At 38.9% G+C, this 17202-nt stretch overlaps 1 long non-coding RNA gene across 1 annotated transcript; it reads left to right on the top strand.

Moving 5' to 3' along the window:
- The first annotated feature begins 395 nt into the window (after positions 1-395).
- Positions 396-4309, top strand: LOC136498937 (uncharacterized). The gene is made up of 3 exons (XR_010769840.1): positions 396-648; positions 1467-1914; positions 4080-4309. It is a non-coding gene; the product is annotated as an uncharacterized lncRNA (long non-coding RNA).
- The last annotated feature ends 12893 nt before the right edge of the window (positions 4310-17202 follow it).

The following is a 17202-nucleotide window of genomic DNA, read 5'->3' as shown; positions in this document are numbered from 1 at the left end:
TTTTCGTGTATAATTATTTAAAAAATTCAAATGATTTTTTTTGGAAAAATTGATCTGCCAAATCGCGTGTATGGGCACAAAACTGAACCTAAAATTCCCACTTCCCGCCATCCAGAACGAGTGTGCCCGCGGACTCCGCTAAAAAATTGCAACATGTGCGGGCTCCCTCTCACATCCGCATTGCTGTAAAACTAATAATAATAAAAAACGGTTGGGCAAAAAAGAAAAGGAGAAAAGAAAACTAAACAGGCCGTTCACTGGACACAAGGCCAAGCGCGGGAGGAAAAATTTTGATCCACCAAAAACGTGCCCAATCTTGGGCTAAATTCGCTGGACCTATATAAACGAGAGGCTCAATTCTCTGCGTTAGGGTTCTTTCATTTTCCAATCGGCCGCCAGCCCGCTCCCCGCTACAGCTGGTTCCGGCGCCGCCGCGCCGCGCTTCCGTCCGAGTGGCCCGACCTCCCCCGTTCGTTGGTCCTCCACTCTGTGAAGCTGTGCCCCTACACTCCATGAAGGTGAAAAGACTAGAGATTGGGAGCGAACCTGTGTGCCGCGCACCGTCCCGTCGCGGCCGCCAGCAACCTGTGCTGCGCCGGCGCCGGCTGCAGTGACGCCTCTCCAACCTCCGACCGTGCCAGCCCTAAGGTACTAATCCATTCTCTTCCTCCCACTCCCTCCGTGGCTGGATTTAAGGTTTTTCGACGGAGATGCATTTGCTTTCTTGGAAATTTCCAATGTGCGTGATTCTCCAATCTTCATGTTAGGTGTTGTGCTTAGTAGCTTTGCTAATGTAAATTGTTGCCTATCCTATACTTGAATAACAACAGCTCGTTTGTCCAAAAACAGCAAATGCTCACTAGAAATAGAAATATATATATATGTCTACACTATCATCGTCAATCTCGAAACACCAGCTCGCACACATAGAGTAGATGTGATTTGTGAATTTCTACCCCAACGTTAGTTTTTGCTTCCAACTAGCTTATAGTGTTGTCACCTAGGCTTAAGATCAATTTCTTTGAACTTGTTCGCTGGTGTTAGCAGTAGCTCTTGCATTCTTTTGATCTAGCTTGATAATTAATTTCACATGTTTAACTAGATCTCTTATTAGTAAGATTATTTGTGAATTGCTTAATCTGTGCCTATTGCCATTCAATTGGTTGTATCTTTGTTTTCATGGAAATCAAGAGTTATTGCTTCAAACGTTTGTCTTCTGAAAATTAATTAGTATGCACTTTCTATACAATTGTCTGAATTGCAATGTGGTGATCATGATGCACTGTTTATTATTTCTAACAGTCCTAAAGTTTACCTTTAATCTCTTGACTTGATATAAGTTGTGAACCACCTTTAATGTCAACTCAACTAGAACCATGTTGTATCTAAAATTTTGTACATTCTACGCATGAATGACTTTATTACCCAATTTACTAATATCACAATCTTATTCTTTTGGTGAGTAGGTGGACGACAAATGTTGACTAGAAGGCAAGGAATCTAGCAAGAACACAGCTGAGATCATGACTGGTTGTGCTGTCGGAAAGTCTGCAAATGCTGTAGAGATGTTAGGAAGTGTTGTAATGTTCCAAGTTGACCGCGCGTCGGTCTAATAACCTCCCGTCTCCAGACCGCGCGTATCCCTCCCCCTCCCCCAATTAGATCGCGATCCGTCTCCCAGGACCGCGTGAGGGCCATGACGCTGCCGCCTACGCCACCTCGGTCCAGGACGCCCCCGACATCGCCTTCGTTGAGGATGCCACTGGCAACGCCTTCAGGCAGGACGGCGCTTCGTTCGCAGGGCATCAGCGCCAGCACAGACTCCACCGCCTTGGGTACCCATCGCCATCGATATACTGAGGCCACCCTCGAAGTAGAAGATGATCTTGGGTTCTCTTCTCCATATGTCCCCAGGTGCAATGATTACTTAATCTAGGTTTTTTGTTTATGTGATTTCATACTTATTTGTTTTTCAATATAAAGATATGTGTCTATCGCAGCCTTGAAATTAATCTGTCAAGCTCTTGAATGTTGGTAAATGCAAATATATGTTACTGCATCTACAGTTAAGTCAAATTCATTGAAGATCTAACTATCCAATCATCCAATGTGTTAGAACACAGGTTTAATATTTTCTTCATAAAAACAAATTTCTGACTTACTGGTTCTGTCTCTTCTGGATGGTCTACTATAACATTATTATTATATATTACTACTGCTGCCTCCAGTAAAAAAAGATGTTTAAGAAAAGGCAATTACTTGCTCGGTATTTGTTTTGCTTGTCTAAAATTACAGAAAGTAAACATGTCTGTTTCGATTCAGGAATACAAAGTCTGAGATCGTTTTCTATGCTTGGGTGAATCACATGGCCAAGCACTGTGTCTGTATATATATTGTTGTAGACTATATAATACAATCACATGGTGAGCTATTTTGAGCTGCGTATGGCTGAATAACATATTTTGGAGAGGAGTGATGTGCTTATGTAGTACTGGATGGGAGTGTCCCCTGAATTTTGCATTATGATGAAGGAAGTATGCAAACAGACATTAGGTATAGCATTTGCTCTTGTATAAAAACAATTAATCCTGTATAAGAATAGTGTTATTTCCTATAAGAAAAAACATTGGCTATCTCTTGCCTAGATTGGAATCTTCGGTTAACAGGCTAAGCAAGGCATCCAGAAGAATTGACTATGGCAGGAGTCCAAAGTGCTGCCAAGTAGAGAGCTCATAATAATAGAGAAAAAATGTTCCTGTATTATGATTGCCAATAAAGTATATTTTATGATGATATCAAACTTTTCTTACTACTCACTTTCTAATTTTTAAATGAAACACTTAACATGGTTTTTAAATGGAGTAATATTAATAGTGTTGCTTTTTTCTGTTTGACGTAGCTTCTTATGTGATCACACTATTAAATATGTAAACAGAAAAGGTTGAATATTCTACCAAAATACCAAACTACAAACACTTCTGTTCAGTGTTGCTTTTCCAGATTGGGTGAATAAGGTAACAACAATTCATAGGGCTTTCCATTTTTTAAAATGTTTTTTAGTATTCATGTGAATTTCCATTGTATTTTTGAATAATTGTAGTCCTCTATGAGATTTCTGAAACTTGACTGGAAAACAGAACATCTTGTCAATAATGAGAAATTGAAGGATGGTGCATCTGCTATGCATCTTGCTCTTCCCTGTAATAAGGCAGCAAGGGCTCAATATTTTTCAGATATCATCTGATCCTATAGCCAGTATGTACTGGCTGAGGTTGATGGGCTCAAATGCTAATCATTCACCATTTGCCACTTTACCACTCCTTGATTAGGTATGCGCAAGACCAGAGACTTAATTCCTAGTGCCTAACTTCTGTTTTTTGCCAGTGTTTTCAAGCTTAAGTGTGGTCCCTTTACTCTGTTCTCTTTTTATTATTCAATTCAGTAGCATGATGGTAGGGGAAATGGGGTGTATGACAATGCTTGGATAGGTAACCATGATTATTAGTGGCTAATGCCTATTGCTAGGCTGAATTTCTCTATGCCAAGTAGCTTCTGGTAACCATGACATTAAGTTGTAGCTGTCACACTCGCACCTGCACCAATTGCTACACATCGCCGACCTCCAGCTCTCCCCTGTCTCTCTATTTGCAGTTATGAATTTTGAAAGTAGCCGGTCAGGTTTTGACCTTGGTCTGGACAGCAGTGGGTGTTTGTGTTTTTTGACCATGATAACTGCAGAATCTTATTTAACAAATAACTACAAAGATGTAGAGAATTTCATGGGCTTTCCGTATTGTTAAAGAATATAATTTTTCGTTGTCTACAACTCAAGTTATGATTTTTCTAATCAACTAAACTGTTGCTGTCTTAAAAATTCAGAGAAGGCAGCTGCTACTGTAACATATGCAACGCCTTTAGGCAGGATTGCAGTAGAACTTCAACTATGCAAAAGCTTGGTTGATGGCTTTTGTATATGAAAATAGAAATTAGAACCATTTTATATTTTCATCTCTTTACATTTGTGCAAAATTTAGTAAACTTAATATTGTTCTAATATCCCAATCATATTCTTTTGGCAGTAGGTGGACAAGGTTTCAGTGGGAGGCTCATAATCAAGCAAGGACATAGCCGAGGAGATGACATGTTGGGCTGCTAGGAATTTCTCAAGTGCTGCATAGATGTTAGGAAGTTTGTAAAAAGTTGTCAAATAATGAGTTAATTGTACACTCGTCTATGATTTTAGCTACTATTTCATGGGTTTGGCAACATATTGAATGATTAATTATAATTAATATATGTGGGTGCAATTGCTTTTGATATGATTCATTGATTTGCAATGATGATTTATTAAACCAAAATTAAATGTTACTAGCGTTGCAATAAAAGCTATACCTATGAGCCATGATGCGTGGCAATATGTTGTATGGCAACAGACTTATTTACGTTGCAAATAATACTATTGCCACGACATGACTATTGTTGCAATAACAATTAATCTTCCGCAATGAATAAAATTGCGTGGCAAATTCTACTGTTGCAACGGCACTGAGGTCATGGCAATAATGAACGGTATATTACAACGAATAAAATTACGTGGCAAATGATACTGTTGCAACGGCAACGCGGCCGTGGCAATAATGAACGGTATCTCGCAATGGATAAATTTGCGTGGCAAATGATACTATTGCCACGCCAAGACAAGCGTGGCAATAATGTATACTCTCTCGCAACGATTACATTTGCGTGGCAAATGATTTACTTGCCACGGCACAATGGTCGTGGCAACAACACCTTAAGCAACAAAATTATAGCGTGGCAACAAAAATCTATTGCCACACTATCGCTCGTTGTATTTACCACCTCTCGCTACGAAGACAAACATGGCAAGTGCTCGTATTGCCACGCCAATGAATGTTGCGATAACGTCCTATTGCAATGCTTGGCAACGTTGCAAGAAAATCTAACTCTTGCAACGCCAAACTAGCAACGGTTGCAAGTTCTTATTGCAACGTGACTTTTTGCAACCATTGCCAACGAACGCGATTTCGTGGTATGAACTACCTTTTGCAACAAAATTGGGCCTATTGCAACGTTTTCTTGTCGTTGCGCAAGGGTTAGAAGTTTGTAGTGCCCTTTTGGAGCTCACAATAGTAATCCTGTACAGATTTTTCTCCTTGTTCTAAACACATCAATTTCTTACGCAAGTCTCTATGATAAGAAGGAGGAACAAAAAGATCACACATAGCTATCTTAAGTTCTTCCCATGAATCGGGTAAAGCATCCTGTGCAGCTAGCCCATTCCACCAAATAATGGCAAAATCCTTAAACTCACTAGTAGCTTGTCGAACTCTATGATGCTCAGGCACAAGGTGAGCGCTAAACTTTTGTTCTACTGTTATCTCCTAATCAAGATATCCCTCAGCATCATAATGACCCGAAAAACATGGTATTGTGAACTTAATCTTAGCATAAGGATCATCGGGCACACGGTGATTATTACCTTGATGGTGGTGGACACCACCCATACCTGTCATGTTGCGGCGAAGATGTCGTCGTAATCTTGCTTGTCGGAAGGCTGCTCGATCTATGTTCCCAGCGGCATCATGCACCATGTCTTATGGCAAGAGACCATCAGTGTTGCTGCTAGAGACGTTATTGTTGTTGATCACCACTAAGGTTTCTAGCTCAGTAACCTTGTCGGTTAGCGTGGAAATTCGTTTGCTCAATCTCTCCATACTGTTGCCAATGTTGAGTTCAATGAGTGCATCAGTGACGACCTTCCTGACAGCCCCATTCATCCTTTTTTGGGCATCCTCCACAACAGCTTGTGGTTGCTCTTGGCTGACACACTCGTTGAAACCCTTAGGATTGTTATCTCTAGTCTAATCACCTCCTGCCATTGTAAACACAAAAATAGGAACAAACGGTGAAAGTTATCCCTACCAAATGACTACGTGGTTGCAGTGGTGTCACTTTTCACAACAAGTGGAAGCGTCTTACTAAGCTCTTACAAAGTTCTTATCAACGCAAGTAGTGGGCGATACAACCAGTGGCTGGTTCATGATACCTATGAGGCAGTGGTACCGAGATTGCAAGGCCCTTTTTCTGTACTAATCTGAAGAGTTTCTGGAGCTTGGAAGACACACAAAGAATAATATGTATATCTGGCACACAAGTCAGTAACAGAAAGTAATGTTGAATTATAGTCCAAAGTACTTGTTCTCGTTGTTGGTCTAAAATATTCTAAGTACCAGGTGTGTGACAAACAAGTATGGTAGATAGCAAGGTGACAGGTGTGTGAAAAACAAGTATGGTAGATGGCAACAGCAACACAAACAAGAAACCAGACAGCACATGCTAACACAGCTTAATTTGGCCTTCTCTATGTGCTCCTCTAGATATTGTCTCTTTTATCCCTCTCTTTTTTTTCTATTTTTTTGGGCTGTCGTTGTTTTTTGGAAAATTTTGACTTTTTCTTTTTATTTTTTTGATATTTTTCCTTCACTTAGGAGCACAAAAGAAGTAACCACAGAAAATATGAGCTTTAACAAGTGAAAGGCGTGGCCTGTGGAAATTTTAGAAGACGTGCTCAAAATCGACAAAAAGCTTGTGACCACGAAAAAGGATCTTGTGACCAGTTTTTGACCAAATTAAAATTTTCCAACCCTAGCAAAGCGGGAGATGGACGGATCTGAAATTTTTTTCTGATTGATTTTAATATATGGAACGTCGAAATCCGAGTTCGTATGCAAAAACTAAATCAGTTTTAAGAATTGGCTCCGAATTAGATGACAAAACAGAAACAATGTGCGCAAAATTAGTAACGGAAGCAAAGATTTGATGGAAACGATGGGAGAAAACACACGAACTAGACTCTGACATGACCTAACCAGCAACAAGACCTCGACCAGGACACAAACTCAACACGACGGACTCTAAAACTGAAATATGCAAAGGCTATGTCGTGGAAGGTTCTAGGACAGGAAAAAAAAGTATGGCACTGGACTATGGGACGAATGTGAAACACTCCAAACTAGAAGATAAATATGAACCTGATAGTATACCTTAGCTCTATTTACCACTTAATGGAAACGGGAATCCTGATCTTCCGTCAGGTAGTGATAACTATCGTTGTGGTGGAGAATGACACACCGATCCGGCTTCAAATCGAAAGATCAAACCCTGCAATCTTAGCACCACAACTCTTCTAGTTATCAACCGAGACACGAATCCGGTTGACCTTGCCAAGAAGGCTAATCCTCTGCCTGCGCAATGAAGAACACAAGCAAGAACAAGAAAGAAAGCAACCAAATTGCAGATGAATGATTAATCTCACGAAGTTGGGGTCCCACAAAACGATGAATGACGAAACTATTCTTGACAGATTAATCTAAGCAAAACCCAAAAACCTAATGATGGCAGCGGCATATGATTGTAAAGGTCTTAGGGTCATCGCCTACCCTAGACGCACTGCCTAATGGGCCCAAACACGATACATGGTCCAACAGACCAAGAGACGGTGTCGCAGCACCCCGGTAGATTCTGGATGCTGACTTGTTTCGATGATTCCCATTGATTGTGAACGTATTTTGATGTGAGACCACTTGGATTGGATTCCTTATCAAATTATCTTTCCAACCATATGTGGATCGTCGAAAATGGAGTCCGGATGCGTCTTGGTGACCAATTTAAGGCAGACTAGTCCTGGAGGCTGAGGCAAACTCGAAATCATGTTGGACCGGGCCTCCGGTTTTTGTTGAACGTCCTTGCTAGTTATCAACGCCTCCACCTCTTCCTCTAAGTCCCTCATGACCCTCTCCAATGTTCCTAATCAAGATAACATCATTAGGTAGTAGTCTATTCTCAAAAGTATGAAAAGGATCGCTTAAGAACGAGCTCACCTCTAAATTGAGTTGACACATTCGAGCTTGGGTCATTGGACCTTGCATGACGGTTGAAGGATCAGCGGGTACGTCTAAAGGAGTGATGTCCTCATCACTTCCCGCCCTACCTCCTCTCCGCTCTCTTTCACTGACCAATGGGTCCCAGTCGTCAGTGCTACCTCCCCTTCCCTACCTTTGGTCGGAGTCGAATGAGACTCTACAAGCCACCACTGGGGAGTCCGCGCTATCCATGCCACCGCACCTTGCCATGCGGACCAAGCCTCATGGCCCCCATATATAGTAGGCCATGTCCATCGCATCCACCCGAAGCACCCGCCGCCCATCTAACCCGTAATCGAGCTGCTAAGCCATCCTGTGCCCTAGCGCCGCCGCCCAAATCTAGCTGAGAAGAAGCCACCGTCGCCGCGTTGCTTAGCTACTCCTCTGTCACAGTTAGAGCATCCCCGAGCTTCGTGTAGAGTTCTCGAACCCGCAGAGCCCTTTATCTCCCTCTTTCTCGCTCTGTTTTGGCCCACACCACGTCGTCGTCGCTCCACCACCGCCATTGCTCACAGCCAGCCACCTCTACTCGATCTTAGCCACCATAGATTGCAGAGTCGAGTTCACCGTGGCCCTATCTAGCTCCCAGTGCTAACCCCAAGCCAATCCAAGGTCGGTACCCTCTTTCCCCAATTTCTCTGATGAGAAATCTATCTTCATCGGCGAAATCGCCGCCGCACCATCCTTGTTTCGGCCGGCCTATCCCCTCTCTCTCTTTCCCTTCTAATCTTAGCCGTCTGTTTCAGATCCAATGGTCCAGATCAATTGGTACCCCTTTGCCTTGCCTTTTGGCCAAAAAAACCGCTTGGATTTTTAATATAAAACTCGTTGTCCCTATAGTTTTGCTAAAGACCCCCTGCTTTTTATGAAATAATACCCGTAGTCCTTGGGCAGATTTAAAATTGGATTTTATTTATTTTAAATTCGAAAATCAAGTTCCATCTATTTATAAAATTGTCACTACCTTCGGTAGGCCATAAAATCTCCATTTTAACTCTGATTTGATCCATTCAAGTTAGTGTTAGATTCGTAATTGCGTAATCTACATGTTCAAGCTACTGTTAAATATATTTTCAACTTTTAAAATTAGAGGTTAGATTTAATCTATTATTTTATTAAAGGAAATCTTGTTTAGTTCATAACTTTTTCGTTACAGCTCTAATTAGAGTGTTTTTTCACGTCTGTGTGTTCGTAGTAACATGTAGAACATCTTTAAAACCTTTTTACTTGTTGTTTATTATGTTTGGTGTACTGTTTTGATTTAGTTCTATTGTTTGCTTCGTGTATGATTGCATGGATGCTTGTGTGGTGCTTTATGATCCTGTCCTAGTTGGTGAGCTTTACGTGTTGATCAAGAAGGAGTTCCTTTGAAGCTTTGGACTAGAAGAAGGATCAGAGTTTAAGGCAAGTATAGCATGTGATCATTCTTATTAGTCCTATTCACCTTTAATCATTTAATTCATACTGCATATGTCTACCTTGACTATCACTAAGGATTTCCTAGTACTTTGTTACCCTATACCATGATTCCTATGGGTTATTACATTGGGTAGTATGTTGCTAGTGCTCAATTAAAGATCATGATCTTGTAACTTGACTAATGGTATATGCAATAAACACTAAAAGATGCTTTTTAGCAACATGGAATCAGGGGGCTAGAGCATTAGGCTATTTTTATGGTGCTCTAGATTCCTCTCCCTAAGGACTTATTTATAAGTGATCATCCAAGACTTATAGTACAACTATAAGGGCTATATGGCTCTGGCTTTAGCTCAGTATGATGACCTTTTCTAGCTTGTTAGTGGTTACCTTTATTGACGTAAGAATGGCTTCACGAATAGGGTATAGTGCAGCCTCTGTCCCCTTATGTATAGGCTGCGCGTCATTGTGCCATCGGGAAGGGGGGCTCTACATCTATTTGCCGAGTGAATCTAATGGCCCTAACTTGTTAGACAAACCTTTAAAAGACTTCATAGTGAACCCTACCGACCTTCCTTGGAAGTGGGTCAAGAGATTAGCTACCTCAGACAAAAGGGTAAATCATGACTCACAGTGAAAGTGTACAACCTCCGCAGAGTGTAAAACTGGTATATCAGCCGTGCTCATGGTCACTGAGTGGCCTTGGACCCTTACGGAATATATGATGATCATAGATGATATTGACGATGAAGATGCTCACTAATGGTTACTGTTTACGCTATTCATTATTCATGTTTACCTGATCATGTGTTTATATGGGCTTATGAATAAACTTGTTGCCACCCAATTGCTAAAAGATGACTCATTAAAAGGAAACCAGTATCAGCCTTTTGAGCCTCATGAACCCCATGTTATATTTGTTGAGTACGACATGTACTTACGCTTGCTTTACTTTTTAAATCTTTGGAAAAATCTCGGATAGGGTACTAGATTGCTAGTCTGGAGGAGTTAGGCTTGTGATCAACCAGTCAGTTATTCCTGTGGATTGGAGTCTTCACCCGAAGATCAGGAGTTGTCTTTCCGCTGTTTGCTGTCTAAGGTTATATCCTTTATACTAAGTACTGTTATATATTGAGCATTCTCTTTTGATATTACCCTTATTTGTAGCTATATGTGATATTTGACTTCCTGATCTCACATATGGTGCGTATCTGATTTTGTTCTTAAAACCAGGTGCTACAATAATCTAGAAGCAGATTTTTCTAGATTGAGCTTCTATAAAATTTGTGTTAAATTGGTTTAGAACCCTTGGAAGTTTTATATTGGCTTTATGTTTTCGTTGCATAGTTTCTATGTGAGTATTACATGGGATAGTAATCCTAAAGTATTACCAAGGCCAATATAAATAACCTAGAAAAACACATATGCTTGGAAAATTATGGGAAATAAATGAAACATGTATGAATATATAAGACCAATTTTTTTACTCTAGCACTGTCTTTAATGTACTGGTTCATTTACCTAGAGTAGCCTAAAGAAAAACCATTGCATGAGACTTGTTGGTATATTAGATATCTGAATTTGGGATTCATTTGTAACTTCCCTCAAGGGGAACTAATACCTTGCCTAGATGTATTTGCCAAACATGGTAATATAGGATTACAACACTAGTCGGGTCAACACAAGATCTGAAGTCGATGTGTTTGTTCCTTTCTCTCTGCTGCAGAACAAGCATGAGGTGTCATCCTGATTGAGGTTTGTTTTCAAACCAACATTTTATAACTTTAGGCTAATATACGATACATTCCCCTAGGCGACATAAAGTTGCTACAAAAATGCCAAAAGAACTAATATTCTGAGTTTTTCTCCTAATGAGTGCGAAAGCACAATACTTCTTTCCGATGAAGAATATTGTCTGTCCTTTCTTGGACTAGTGAAGCCCCGAAGTGCATATAAGGACACAGAATTAGGGTACCCATAGTCACTGAAATGACAATGGACATCATAGAGGGGGACCATTGTATTGTATATAAGGGAAGTAAGCCAAATGATATGGGTTCACCCATAAAGAACATCATCATTAAAGTGGCAGTTATGTGGCATGACTACTCTATGCGACAATATATCAGCTAGTAGCTTTGTATATATATCACATCCCACCTACTTATTAAGATCTACCTGCTAACTATCAGAAGATGAAAACGAAGTAAACAAGTTTGAATCCCACATCACAATGAGCACAAGCCAACTATTGATTATAGTAGTTATTCTAGGCTCTGAAAGGCCACATGGATGTTGGCAACTAAGCTGTTAGTGATATATTTCTTACATGTACATTTTACCTACAAAAGTTGTGCTATCAATTGAGAGTTTATCCCAAAAGGATATTGGCCCCCTGTTGCTCTTGCCAAGTAGCCATTTTTTTGCTTAAGTCAACGACTTTGCATTAAAATATTTTTCCTAGATAAATGAAAAATCTTGGTCTTATCTGTTCTATTTTTAAAGTTTCTCTTCATGATGAACAATGAATTGATCCAATCCATGCTTTATATAGAATTGTAATAAATATAATGACTCAATTTTTTCTATATGGTATGAGTAATTGGATCAAATTTGGGCAATAAAAAAAGAGCCAGACTATGAAATAATTCTACATCTAAAATTTCTGCTTGGTAACCATAGCTAAATGCCATATTCTTGCTATCATACTTATGCACACCAAGCTCAACGTGCCTGAAAGCACAATGCCACCATTATTGTCTTTTCTCATGCATATGACCTAGAAGGTCGTATCCGTAATGGACAGGTTGATTACCAATTATACAATAGTTGGTGAGCATTAGCCCTAGAAGAATTAATATGGCTAAATTATGGGTTACGTCAGTAACTACAGGTGTTAAGTCTAGAAGGCTGCATTTGCATTTGTTGAAACCAAGAACATGCAGAGCAATAATTTATAATCCACCATAAGTTATGGACTCAACACGAAGTTGAGGATACTCCTCCTATAGTAGGAAATACATGCAGTATTCATGCAACTGCATTAATAAAGTCCAAGCTCACTGCATACAAAAATAGTAATAGACCCCCTAATATTTTCCAAATGAATCACCACTAAAGCATACATATACACTACTAGAAGTTGGTGAATGGGGAGTTTTAGTATGCTATTAAATATCTCAACATTAGGGGGAGATGAATGCCCATTTTATGGAATGCCTTGATACTTATAAATCAAAATGCACAAATCCAAACTAAACTAGTTGTTTAGTTACACTCCTCTATTTCTATAGTATGGAGTTATGCTGGATAGCGATTTGTATTGATGAGGAGCAACCAGATTGGCTAAAGTCTAAATGAATGCTTCTACCCGAAGTAGATGTGGATATACCCGGGATTAATTTCATATCCATTTGACCTTGGTATTTTTGATCAATTATGCAGGGGTGCCGACAAATAAGATCTGGTGGCCTAAGTCATAGGCATATGCTCATGAAGCAAGCTCACATTATATGTGATAAAACTCCTCTCATACTCTTGTAGAAAAATCACCCTACTGGTGAGTTACCTCAAGATGAGGTTCATCCTGAAGATGAAAATCTTAGCAATGTGTGCATACTATAAAGCTAGGAATACGGAACAATATTGGATCTATCGCTTTGGGAATAACGAAGATCATTATTAAGATGTTTAAAGTTGGAAAATATGTGTCGACACTTGTTTGCCTCTATAATTGCTAAATGAGTCTCTTTGTGAGAACCCAGATCTGAAACAAAGTCCATGGCAAGAGTGTTTGAAGCTCTCGTATCGGGTTAAATGAAACATGCAATTGAGGTTGAACCAAAAATCGCTAAATGAACATCTTGAACCTGATGTTCGGATAATTATGGGTCATCGTTGAATAATGGGTGGTGAAAAGCGATGGTTCAAAAGGTCCTAATAGAGACCAGTTCTGGCATAAGTTTTATAAAATATGTTATGTTATATTGAATCTGGCTAATGGCATGAATCAAAATATGCAGTTATGGGATTATGAAAATCCATGAAGAGCAACATTGAAATCTCATACCAATATTGTCTTTAAGAGAAATGATCTCCCCATAAATATAACAACTCCCTAAAGGATTTTCCTTGAAGGAATATATGGTTATAAGTCTGAATGCACCAAAACAAGTGAATTCCGTGAAAGGAATAAAGATCCATATAAGACCCGAGAGATAAGAATGAAAAGAGGAACCAAAATGAACAAAGGTATACCATACAAGCACATGCGCATTTCATGAGCTTTTACTATGAATGTATATATACTTGTGATATAATGCGTTCTCCACCTGAAGTTTTGGAATAATTGAAGTATCCTCTGGAACCGATATGATATATTTTGATGTTACTACTAATACTTTCCCATTACGCTAGAAATACAGACTTGTGATGTCTTACTATGTATTAAAGATAAAGATTCTTGAAGAATCGAAAATCAATCCTAGGAGTCACCACTATTATGAATAGAGAAAATAATAATGATTATTGATCACATCTCGAAGATGCATGTCATTGTAACTTTAGAGTGCACAAATATGCATATTGATGAATGCATGATATAATATAATTAATTCTGCTCAGCATTATTCTCTATTCTCAATGTTCTTGAAGAACAGCGAGACAAACGTCATGAAGACTAAATGTTGTGAAAATCTTGCGATCTCACTTGCACTATCCATGTCTATGTTTATTTTCAAATAATGGTTAATGTCATGAGAATGATTGACCTCACCGATTGTTGTCATCAGGGGGAGTATTTACAAGAAATTGATCATCATTCACGAGATTTGAAAGCCTCAAACAATACCTAGAAGGTGTTATTCTAATGGTGACTTCCAAACTTCTATTGAAGGCTCTATCGTGACACCATTTATGAAAATGGGTTTATTGTCTATGTACACTTCATATTTTTACTTCATGAGTTCCAGAAGTAATATGAGGTTAAGATTATGAAATGATCCTTGTAATATATGCGATATACTTGTTAAGTCTCTATGTGCATATGCTTCCTGTAGAAGCGATCTTGGCATAGCGGGACAGGTTTGCAAGGTTCAGGGGGATAACTTCCTAGAATATTAACCCTTGATCAGAATTCTAGAGAATTCAAAATGATATGATCCAGAAGGTCACAATTTATCCTGAAGACATATGTTGTACTCTTTTCCTTGATGAGTTTTCCTAAAGTTTCTCATGTAAGGTTTTTAATGAGGTAACAATGTGCAAATGCATTAAGCGATAATATTGTACTCTTTCTCCATATTTTTTCCCATTGGAATTTTTTGGAGTTTTAATGAGGCATGTATTTGTCATGGTATTCGTTCTAGGGATAGTGTTAAAAATTTGTCAATTAGAGGATTAATGGGCTCATACCATATATGCCATAGTGGCTATCGTATATGCCCTGAAGGCATCTATATAAAGGAACTACATGTACATCAATATCGACTAATGAAGAGATGTATCCCCTCGTATACTTGTCTCCTGTGTGTTCTTCTATATTGTTCTTGTGGAATGGGAGAGGGAGATGGATTTATCTACAACCTCTAAGTGTCCCTTTCTTAGGATCGAGAATAGGAAAACAGATCTGGTAATCCGTAAATAGACCGATTCTCAACAAATGTTACCTCTGTATGTACACAGATATCTCTACACGTCGAACCAAACGACCGATGCTAGACACATATGTACGCCCTTTTTTTGAATAACGGCACACAAAAAATTGTCACACCGTGATAAATGAGCAACAGCACTAGACGCGCGCCGTGGTCCAAAGTTGAAACCATCCCCCATCTCTGTACCGGGCCAAAAGGTCCCATGCAAGGCGCCAGGCAGGGAGCAAGAGAGAGAGAGATCTGGACAAAACATTCAAGTGGGCACAGTAACATCACACTGATGCTACACAGAGCATGCCTTTATTTCCTTTATTTTCTTTGTGCTGTTGCCATCTTTTTTGCCCCCCATGCATCCCCCTCCCTCACTCCCTCTCTCTGTGTCTCCTGTGGCTGTCGTACTGCTGGTTACATTACACGGAGCAGAAGAGAAGGGCGGACAAAGCAAGAGCGAGAACGACGACAATGACATCAATGAGGGGACAGACCAACCGTGGACCACACTGCTAAAATGATTTTGCAATCTATTGCTTTATGATTGGGCTGCTTCTTCTTTTTGCCATCTTTTTCCACCATTTTACCCTTTCCTTTTGCTACGTGAAAAGGAGGAATGCTTTACGACAAACTTATCAGCTCAAATTGTACAAAATCCTCAGTCCTGCGTCTTCTTTTCTCTCTCTGAACAATCTCATGTATTTCTGTTTATCTTTGAAAAAATTGTACAAAATCCTAGGGATTTGGATCGATCCTAAACACCACCTATGTAAAAGGAGTCACAATTTTGTACAAAATCCTAGGGATTTGGAGGATGTAATGTACTTCCTCCATCTTAAATTATAAGACGTTTGACTTTTTTGACACCAACTTTTGACCACTCGTCTTATTCAAAAGTTTGTGTAAAATATCACTTCTTTTGTTGTGGCTTGCTTTATTAATAAAAGTTATTCAAGAATGACTTAAATTTGACTATGTTTGCACAAATTTTTTTGAATAAGACGAGTGGTCAAACTTGAAGTAAAAAAATCAAACGTCTTATAATTTGGGATGGGGGAAGTAGATATTGTTAATGAGTACTCTGTACTCTCTCCAGTAAAAATATATGTCACATTTGAATTTGCACTGTCTTCAAAGCATATCTATCTTAGACCATAAATTCTTACAGAACATATTCTTAAAATCCTTTAGGTTCATAATATTTTGTAAGTGTTTTTCAATACAATTGTAATAAGTTACATGTTTCCAAACCAAATAATTTTAAAGCTATATTGATGTTTGTAATTTTTACGGTTTAACCAAATAATGTTGCCCTGAACAACATGGTTTTGTGACAAGACGGAGTAGAGTACATTATTAACTCTGTTCCTTCAACAACCTTTCAATCCAAATCGTTGTCTTATTAAATGCACATTTGTTTTTTCCATCCTCGACTCATTTTCATCATCTGTTGAAGTATATCCGATATCACCATATTTTCCTATCTAGCTTTGCAGTCCAATAATATTTCAAGTTGCATATATAGTGGATACAAAACGGTATATATTTTGAACGGCTCTCCGATCCTTGGCAGTGTTAGGAATGATGTGGAAGGTGTTATATATAGATAACGTCGCGTATTGATAGACCAATGAACTTTCTTTGGCTAAACTTTGAGCACAATACCGCGTCAGCGGTTCTCAGCTACAGAAAATAGAACTATTACAATACAAGTAATGTTTTATTTTTTCATATAGAAAAATATGAAAAAAAACTAATTAAATATCTTGCTTGCATGTGCACCTATATATGAATTATGGGTGCCATATGCTTTTCAAATTTCTTTCAGAAAATCGGAAAACGCACCAAAATGGACAAATTAACTAAATAATTTTTTATCATTCCGTTTCACGGAATTATTATTTGTATGTCCATAATGTTCCAATAAACAATTTTGGGATATCTTCTTGTTCTGCAAATTAATCATCTTCTCCGGTGTCCTGTAGCTACACAGACTTATGTTTTCTAAGAGCCAATTTTACCACGAACACAGACTAACTAATAAGCATACCACAATAATTGTGATGCACTTTAATGTTGAACTAATAAATCGGTAGAGTAGCTGTAAAAGATTCAACTAACTTTACGAGCAAAATGGAAGAAACCAAAAGAAATAATAAGCATGCGCATTCATATGCATCACAAAACAAAAGAAA

Source organism: Miscanthus floridulus, chromosome 13 (assembly GCF_019320115.1).
Source record: "Miscanthus floridulus cultivar M001 chromosome 13, ASM1932011v1, whole genome shotgun sequence".
Taxonomy (NCBI): domain Eukaryota; kingdom Viridiplantae; phylum Streptophyta; class Magnoliopsida; order Poales; family Poaceae; genus Miscanthus; species Miscanthus floridulus.
This window is presented reverse-complemented; position numbering and strand designations above follow the sequence as displayed.